The sequence below is a fragment of the Heterodontus francisci genome, unplaced genomic scaffold (genome assembly GCF_036365525.1).
Source record: "Heterodontus francisci isolate sHetFra1 unplaced genomic scaffold, sHetFra1.hap1 HAP1_SCAFFOLD_250, whole genome shotgun sequence".
In the NCBI taxonomy this organism is placed as follows: Eukaryota; Metazoa; Chordata; class Chondrichthyes; order Heterodontiformes; family Heterodontidae; genus Heterodontus; species Heterodontus francisci.
The window spans coordinates 2157849-2167396 of record NW_027142149.1 but is presented as its reverse complement, the minus strand read 5'-3'; positions in this window follow the sequence as shown (position 1 = coordinate 2167396).

The following is a 9548-nucleotide window of genomic DNA, read 5'->3' as shown; positions in this document are numbered from 1 at the left end:
AGAGAGTGATAGAGAGTGTCTGAGAGTGATAGAGAGTGTCTGAGAGTGATAGAGAGTGTCTGAGAGTGTCTGAGAGTGTCTGAGAGTGACTGAGATTGTCAGAGTGTGTCAGAGAGTGATAGAGAGCGATAGAGAGTGTCTGAGACTGACAGAGAGTGTCAGAGTGTGCCAGAGTATCAGAGAGTGATAGAGAGTGTCTGAGAGTGTCTGAGAGTGTCAGAGAGTGATAAGAGTATCTGAGAGTGTCAGATAGTGTCAGAGAGTGATAGAGAATTTCTGAGTGTGTCAGAGCGTGATAGAGAGTGATAGAGAGTGTCTGAGAGCTTTAGAGAGCGTCAGAGTGTGTCTGAGCGTTTCAGAGAGTGATGGAGAGTGATAGAGAGTGTCAGAGAGTGTCAGAGAGAGATAGAGAGTGTCAGAGAATGATAGAGAGTGAGAGTGATAGAGAGTGTCTCAGAGTGTCAGGGACTGTCAGAGTGTGTCAGAGAGTGATAGAGAGTGACAGAGAGTGTCAGAGTGCTACAGAGAGTGACAGAGAGTGTCAGAGATTGTCATAAAGTGATAGAGAGTGTCAGAGAGTGTCATAGAGTGATAGAGAGTGATAGAGAATTTCAGAGAGTGTCACAGAGTGATGGAGAGAGTCAGAGAGTGTCAGAGAAAGATAGAGAGTGATAGAGAGTGTCTGAGAGTCTCAGAGTCTGTCAGAGTGTGTCAGAGTGTGTCAGAGATTGATAGAGAGTGATAGAGAGTGTCAGAGTGTGTCAGAGAGTGTCAGAGAGTGTCAGAGAGTGACAGAGAGTGTCTGAGAGTGTCAGACAGTGTCAGAGAGTGTCAGAGTGTGACAGAGAATGTCAGAGAGTGGCGGAGAGTGATAGAGAGTGTCAGATAGTGTCAGAGTGTGTCAGAGAGTGTCAGAGAGTGATAGAGATTGTCTGAGAGTGTCAGAGCGTGAGAGCGTCAGAGTGTCACAGAGAGTGAGAGATCGTGTCGGAGAGTGATAGAGATTGCCAGAGAGTGATAGAGAGTGTCTGAAAGTGTCAGAGAGTGATAGAGAGTGATAGAGAATGTCAGAAAGTGATATAGAGTGTCTGAGTGTATCAGAGACTGTCAGAGTGTGTCAGAGAGTGATAGAGAGTGATAGAGAGTGTCAGAGAGGGTCAGAGAGTGATAGAGAGTGTCAGAGAGTGTCATAAAGTGATGGATCGTGTCAGAGAGAGTCAGAGTCTGTCAGAGAGTGTCAGAGAGAGATAGAGAGTTATAGAGAGTGTCTGAGAGTGTGAGAGACAGTCAGAGTCTGTCTGAGAGTGATAGAGAGTGATAGAGAGTGTCAGAGTGTGGCAGAGAGTGTCAGAGAGTGTCAGAGAGTGATAGAGAGTGATAGAGAGTGATAGAGAGTGTCAGAGTCTGTCATAGAATGATACAGAATGTCAGAGAGCGTCAGAGAGTGATAGAGTGTGATAGAGAATGTCTGAGAGTGTCAGAGAGTGTCTGAGAGTGTCAGAGAGTGTCAGAGAGTGTCAGAGAGTGATAGAGCGAGACAGAGAGTGTCAGAGACCGATAGAGGGGGTCAGAGAGTGATAGAGAGTGATAGAGACAGTCTGAGAGTATCAGAGAGTGATAGAGAGTGATAGAGAGTGATAGAGTATGTCAGAGATTGTCTGAGAGTGACAGAGAATGTCGGAGATTGACAGAGAGTGTCAGAGAGTGTCTGAGAGTGTCAGAGAGTGATAGAGAGTGTCAGAGAGTGATAGAGAGTGTCAGAGAGTGTCAGAGTGTGTCAGAGAGTGTTAGAGTGTTAGAGAGTGATAGAGAGTGTCAGAGAGTGTCATAGAGTCATAGAGAGTGTCAGAGAGTGTCATAGAGTGATCAAGAGTGTCAGAGAGTGTCAGAGAGTGTCAGAGAGGGTCAGAGAGTGTCAGAGAGTGGTAGAGAGTGAGAGAGAGTGTCTGAGAGTGTCAGCGAGTGAAAGAGAGTGTCAGAGTGTGACAGAGAGTGTCAGAGAGTGTCAGAGATTGACATGGAGTGTCAGATAGTGTCAAAGTGTGTCAGAGAGTGTCAGAGAGTGATAGAGAGTGTCAGAGTGTGACAGAGAGTGACAGAGAGTGTCAGAGACTGATAGGGAGAGTCTGAGATTGCCAGAGAGTGATAGAGAGTATCTGAGAGTGCCAGAGAGTGATAGAGAAGGTCTGAGAGTGTCAGAGTGTGTCAGAGTATGTCAGAGAGTGTCAGAGAGTGTCAGAGAGTGATAGAGAGTGTCTGAGAGGGTCTGAGAGAGTCTGAGAGTGTCAGAGATTGTCAATGTGTGTCAGAGAGTGATAGAGAGAGATAGAGACTGTCTGAGAGTGTCATGGAGTGATAGAGAGTGTCAGAGAGTGTCAGAGAGTGACAGAGAGTGATTGAGTGTGTCTGAGCGTGTCAGACAGTGTCAGAGAGGGTCAGAGAGTGATAGAGAGTGTCTGAGAGTGTCTGAGAGTGACAGCGATTGTCAGAGTGTGTCAGAGTGTGTCAGAGAGTGATAGAGAGTGATAGAGAGTGTCTGAGACTGTCAGAGAGTGTCGGAGAATGATAGAGATTGTCTGAGAGTGTCTGAGAGTGTCAGAGAGTGTCAGAGAGTGATAAGTGTGTCTGAAAGTGTCAGATAGTGTCAGAGAGTGAGAGAGAATGTCTGAGAGTGTCAGAGCGTGATAGAGAGTGATAGAGAGTGATAGAGAGTGTCTGAGACTGTCAGAGAGTGTCAGAGAATGATAGAGATTGTCTGAGAGTGTCTGAGAGTGTCAGAGAGTGTCAGAGAGTGATAAGTGTGTCTGAAAGTGTCAGATAGTGTCAGAGAGTGAGAGAGAATGTCTGAGAGTGTCAGAGCGTGATAGAGAGTGATAGAGAGTGTATGAGAGTTTCAGAGAGTGTCTGAGAGTGTCTGAGACTGTCAGAGAGGGTCTGAGAGTGTCAGAGAGTGTCAGAGTGTGTCAGAGAGTGTCAGAGAGTGTCAGAGAGAGATAGAGTGTGATAGAGAGTGATAGAGAGTGATAGAAAGTGTCAGAGTGTGTCAGAGTGTGCCATTGAGTGATAGAGAATGTCAGAGAGTGTCAGAGAGTGATAGAGTGTGATAGAGTGTGATAGAGAGTGTATGAGAGTTTCAGTGAGTGTCTGAGAGTGTCTGAGACTGTCAGAGAGTGTCTGAGAGTGTCAGAGAGTGATAAAGAGTAATAGAGAGTGTCAGAGAGTGTCAGAGAGTGTCAGAGTGTGTCAGAGAGTGTCAGAGAGAGATAGAGAGTGATCGCGAGTGATAGAGAGTGTCAGAGAGTGTCAGAGTGTGTCAGAGAGTGTCAGAGAGTGATAGAGAGTGTCTGAGAGTGTCAGAGAGTGAGAGTGTCAGAGTGTGACAGAGAGTGACAGAGAGTGTCTGAGAGTGTCAGACAGTGTCAGAGAGTGTCAGAGTGTGACAGAGAATGTCAGAGAGTGGCGGAGAGTGATAGAGAGTGTCAGATAGTGTCAGAGTGTGTCAGAGAGTGTCAGAGAGTGATAGAGATTGTCTGAGAGTGTCAGAGCGTGAGAGCGTCAGAGTGTCACAGAGAGTGAGAGATCGTGTCGGAGAGTGATAGAGAGTGTCAGAGACTGATAGGGAGAGTCTGAGATTGCCAGAGAGTGATAGAGAGTGTCTGAGAGTGCCAGATAGTGTCAGAGAGTGATAGATAGTGTCAGAGAGTGTCAGAGATTGATAGAGAGTGTCTGAGAGGGTCTGAGAGAGTCTGAGAGTGTCAGAGGCTGTCAAAGTGTGTCAGAGAGTGATAGAGAGAGATAGAGAGTGTCTGAGAGTTTCAGAGTGTGTCAGACTGTGTCAGACAGTGATTGAGAGTGATAGAGAGTGTCAGAGAGTGTCACAGAGTGATAGAGAGTGTCAGAGAGTGTCAGAGAGTGACAGAGAGTGATTGAATGTGTCTGAGAGTGTCAGAGAGTTTCAGAGAGTGTCAGAGAGTGTCAGAGAGTGTCAGAGAGTGATAGAGAGTGATAGAGAGTGTCTGAGAGTGATAGAGAGTGATAGAGAGTGATAGAGAGTGTCTGAGAGTGTCTGAGAGTGTCTGAGAGTGACTGAGATTGTCAGAGTGTGTCAGAGAGTGATAGAGAGCGATAGAGAGTGTCTGAGACTGACAGAGAGTGTCAGAGTGTGCCAGAGTTCAGAGAGTGATAGAGAGTGTCTGAGAGTGTCTGAGAGTGTCAGAGAGTGATAAGAGTATCTGAGAGTGTCAGATAGTGTCAGAGAGTGATAGAGAATTTCTGAGTGTGTCAGAGCGTGATAGAGAGTGATAGAGAGTGTCTGAGAGCTTTAGAGAGCGTCAGAGTGTGTCTGAGCGTGTCAGAGAGTGATGGAGAGTGATAGAGAGTGTCAGAGAGTGTCAGAGAGTGTCAGAGAGAGATAGAGAGTGTCAGAGAATGATAGAGAGTGAGAGTGATAGAGAGCGTCTCAGAGTGTCAGGGACTGTCAGAGTGTGTCAGAGAGTGTCAGAGTGCTACAGAGAGTGACAGAGAGTGTCAGAGATTGTCATAAAGTGATAGAGAGTGTCAGAGAGTGTCATAGAGTGATAGAGAGTGATGGAGAATTTCAGAGAGTGTCACAGAGTGATGGAGAGAGTCAGAGAGTGTCAGAGAAAGATAGAGAGTGATAGAGAGTGTCTGAGAGTCTCAGAGTCTGTCAGAGTGTGTCAGAGTGTGTCAGAGATTGATAGAGAGTGATAGAGAGTGTCAGAGTGTGTCAGAGAGTGTCAGAGAGTGTCAGAGAGTGACAGAGAGTGTCTGAGAGTGTCAGATAGTGTCAGAGAGTGTCAGAGTGTGACAGAGAATGTCAGAGAGTGGCGGAGAGTGATAGAGAGTGTCAGATAGTGTCAGAGTGTGTCAGAGAGTGTCAGAGAGTGATAGAGATTGTCTGAGAGTGTCAGAGCGTGAGAGCGTCAGAGTGTCACAGAGAGTGAGAGATCGTGTCGGAGAGTGATAGAGAGTGTCAGAGACTGATAGGGAGAGTCTGAGATTGCCAGAGAGTGATAGAGAGTGTCTGAGAGTGTCAGAGAGTGATAGAGAGTGATAGAGAATATCAGAAAGTGATATAGAGTGTCTGAGTGTATCAGAGACTGTCAGAGTGTGTCAGAGAGTGATAGAGAGTGATAGAGAGTGTCAGAGAGGGTCAGAGAGTGATAGAGAGTGTCAGAGAGTGTCATAAAGTGATGGATCGTGTCAGAGAGAGTCAGAGTCTGTCAGAGAGTGTCAGAGAGAGATAGAGAGTTATAGAGAGTGTCTGAGAGTGTGAGAGACAGTCAGAGTCTGTCTGAGAGTGATAGAGAGTGATAGAGAGTGTCAGAGTGTGGCAGAGAGTGTCAGAGAGTGTCAGAGAGTGATAGAGAGTGATAGAGAGTGATAGAGAGTGTCAGAGTCTGTCATAGAATGATACAGAATGTCAGAGAGCGTCAGAGCGTGATAGAGTGTGATAGAGAATGTCTGAGAGTGTCAGAGAGTGTCTGAGAGTGTCAGAGAGTGTCAGAGAGTGTCAGAGAGTGATAGAGCGAGACAGAGAGTGTCAGAGACCGATAGAGGGGGTCAGAGAGTGATAGAGAGTGATAGAGACAGTCTGAGAGTATCAGAGAGTGATAGAGAGTGATAGAGAGTGATAGAGTATGTCAGAGATTGTCTGAGAGTGACAGAGAATGTCGGAGATTGACAGAGAGTGTCAGAGAGTGTCTGAGAGTGTCAGAGAGTGATAGAGAGTGTCAGAGAGTGATAGAGAGTGTCAGAGAGTGTCAGAGTGTGTCAGAGAGTGTTAGAGTGTTAGAGAGTGATAGAGAGTGTCAGAGAGTGTCATAGAGTCATAGAGAGTGTCAGAGAGTGTCATAGAGTGATCAAGAGTGTCAGAGAGTGTCAGAGAGTGTCAGAGAGGGTCAGAGAGTGTCAGAGAGTGGTAGAGAGTGAGAGAGAGTGTCTGAGAGTGTCAGCGAGTGAAAGAGAGTGTCAGAGTGTGACAGAGAGTGTCAGAGAGTGTCAGAGATTGACATGGAGTGTCAGATAGTGTCAAAGTGTGTCAGAGAGTGTCAGAGAGTGATAGAGAGTGTCAGAGTGTGACAGAGAGTGACAGAGAGTGTCAGAGACTGATAGGGAGAGTCTGAGATTGCCAGAGAGTGATAGAGAGTATCTGAGAGTGCCAGAGAGTGATAGAGAAGGTCTGAGAGTGTCAGAGTGTGTCAGAGTATGTCAGAGAGTGTCAGAGAGTGTCAGAGAGTGATAGAGAGTGTCTGAGAGGGTCTGAGAGAGTCTGAGAGTGTCAGAGATTGTCAATGTGTGTCAGAGAGTGATAGAGAGTGATAGAGACTGTCTGAGAGTGTCATGGAGTGATAGAGAGTGTCAGAGAGTGTCAGAGAGTGACAGAGAGTGATTGAGTGTGTCTGAGCGTGTCAGACAGTGTCAGAGAGGGTCAGAGAGTGATAGAGAGTGTCTGAGAGTGTCTGAGAGTGACAGCGATTGTCAGAGTGTGTCAGAGAGTAATAGAGAGTGATAGAGAGTGTCTGAGACTGTCAGAGAGTGTCAGAGAATGATAGAGATTGTCTGAGAGTGTCTGAGAGTGTCAGAGAGTGTCAGAGAGTGTCAGAGAGTGATAGAGATTGTCTGAGAGTGTCAGAGCGTGAGAGCGTCAGAGTGTCACAGAGAGTGAGAGATCGTGTCGGAGAGTGATAGAGAGTGTCAGAGACTGATAGGGAGAGTCTGAGATTGCCAGAGAGTGATAGAGAGTGTCTGAGAGTGTCAGAGAGTGATAGAGAGTGATAGAGAATGTCAGAAAGTGATATAGAGTGTCTGAGTGTATCAGAGACTGTCAGAGTGTGTCAGAGAGTGATAGAGAGTGATAGAGAGTGTCAGAGAGGGTCAGAGAGTGATAGAGAGTGTCAGAGAGTGTCATAAAGTGATGGATCGTGTCAGAGAGAGTCAGAGTCTGTCAGAGAGTGTCAGAGAGAGATAGAGAGTTATAGAGAGTGTCTGAGAGTGTGAGAGACAGTCAGAGTCTGTCTGAGAGTGATAGAGAGTGATAGAGAGTGTCAGAGTGTGGCAGAGAGTGTCAGAGAGTGTCAGAGAGTGATAGAGAGTGATAGAGAGTGTCAGAGTCTGTCATAGAATGATACAGAATGTCAGAGAGCGTCAGAGCGTGATAGAGTGTGATAGAGAATGTCTGAGAGTGTCAGAGAGTGTCTGAGAGTGTCAGAGAGTGTCAGAGAGTGTCAGAGAGTGATAGAGCGAGACAGAGAGTGTCAGAGACCGATAGAGGGGGTCAGAGAGTGATAGAGAGTGATAGAGACAGTCTGAGAGTATCAGAGAGTGATAGAGAGTGATAGAGTATGTCAGAGATTGTCTGAGAGTGACAGAGAATGTCGGAGATTGACAGAGAGTGTCAGAGAGTGTCTGAGAGTGTCAGAGAGTGATAGAGAGTGTCAGAGAGTGATAGAGAGTGTCAGAGAGTGTCAGAGTGTGTCAGAGAGTGTTAGAGTGTTAGAGAGTGATAGAGAGTGTCAGAGAGTGTCATAGAGTCATAGAGAGTGTCAGAGAGTGTCATAGAGTGATCAAGAGTGTCAGAGAGTGTCAGAGAGTGTCAGAGAGGGTCAGAGAGTGTCAGAGAGTGGTAGAGAGTGAGAGAGAGTGTCTGAGAGTGTCAGCGAGTGAAAGAGAGTGTCAGAGTGTGACAGAGAGTGTCAGAGAGTGTCAGAGATTGACATGGAGTGTCAGATAGTGTCAAAGTGTGTCAGAGAGTGTCAGAGAGTGATAGAGAGTGTCAGAGTGTGACAGAGAGTGACAGAGAGTGTCAGAGACTGATAGGGAGAGTCTGAGATTGCCAGAGAGTGATAGAGAGTATCTGAGAGTGCCAGAGAGTGATAGAGAAGGTCTGAGAGTGTCAGAGTGTGTCAGAGTATGTCAGAGAGTGTCAGAGAGTGTCAGAGAGTGATAGAGAGTGTCTGAGAGGGTCTGAGAGAGTCTGAGAGTGTCAGAGATTGTCAATGTGTGTCAGAGAGTGATAGAGAGTGATAGAGACTGTCTGAGAGTGTCATGGAGTGATAGAGAGTGTCAGAGAGTGTCAGAGAGTGACAGAGAGTGATTGAGTGTGTCTGAGCGTGTCAGACAGTGTCAGAGAGGGTCAGAGAGTGATAGAGAGTGTCTGAGAGTGTCTGAGAGTGACAGCGATTGTCAGAGTGTGTCAGAGAGTGATAGAGAGTGATAGAGAGTGTCTGAGACTGTCAGAGAGTGTCAGAGAATGATAGAGATTGTCTGAGAGTGTCTGAGAGTGTCTGAGAGTGTCAGAGAGTGTCAGAGAGTGATAAGTGTGTCTGAAAGTGTCAGATAGTGTCAGAGAGTGAGAGAGAATGTCTGAGAGTGTCAGAGCGTGATAGAGAGTGTATGAGAGTTTCAGAGAGTGTCTGAGAGTGTCTGAGACTGTCAGAGAGGGTCTGAGAGTGTCAGAGAGTGTCAGAGAGTGATAAAGAGTAATAGAGTGTGTCAGAGAGTGTCAGAGAGTGTCAGAGTGTGTCAGAGAGTGTCAGAGAGTGTCAGAGAGAGATAGAGTGTGATAGAGAGTGATAGAGAGTGATAGAAAGTGTCAGAGTGTGTCAGAGTGTGCCATTGAGTGATAGAGAATGTCAGAGAGTGTCAGAGAGTGATAGAGTGTGATAGAGTGTGATAGAGAGTGTATGAGAGTTTCAGAGAGTGTCTGAGAGTGTCTGAGACTGTCAGAGAGTGTCTGAGAGTGTTAGAGAGTGATAAAGAGTAATAGAGAGTGTCAGAGAGTGTCAGAGAGTGTCAGAGTGTGTCAGAGAGTGTCAGAGAGAGATAGAGAGTGATCGCGAGTGATAGAGAGTGTCAGAGAGTGTCAGAGTGTGTCAGAGAGTGTCAGAGAGTGATAGAGAGTGTCTGAGAGTGTCAGAGAGTGAGAGTGTCAGAGTGTGACAGAGAGTGACAGAGAGTGTCTGAGAGTGTCAGAGTGTGTCAGAGAGTGTCAGAGAGTGATAGAGAGTGTCTGAGAGTGTCAGAGAGTGAGAGTGTCAGAGTGTGACAGAGAGTGACAGAGAGTGTCTGAGAGTGTCAGACAGTGTCAGAGAGTGTCAGAGTGTGACAGAGAATGTCAGAGAGTGGCGGAGAGTGATAAAGAGTGTCAGATAGTGTCAGAGTGTGTCAGAGAGTGTCAGAGAGTGATAGAGATTGTCTGAGAGTGTCAGAGCGTGAGAGCGTCAGAGTGTCACAGAGAGTGAGAGATCGTGTCGGAGAGTGATAGAGAGTGTCAGAGACTGATAGGGAGAGTCTGAGATTGCCAGAGAGTGATAGAGAGTGTCTGAGAGTGCCAGATAGTGTCAGAGAGTGATAGATAGTGTCAGAGAGTGTCAGAGAGTGATAGAGAGTGTCTGAGAGGGTCTGAGAGAGTCTGAGAGTGTCAGAGGCTGTCAAAGTGTGTCAGAGAGTGATAGAGAGAGATAGAGAGTGTCTGAGAGTTTCAGAGTGTGTCAGACTGTGTCAGACAGTGATTGAGAGTGATAGAG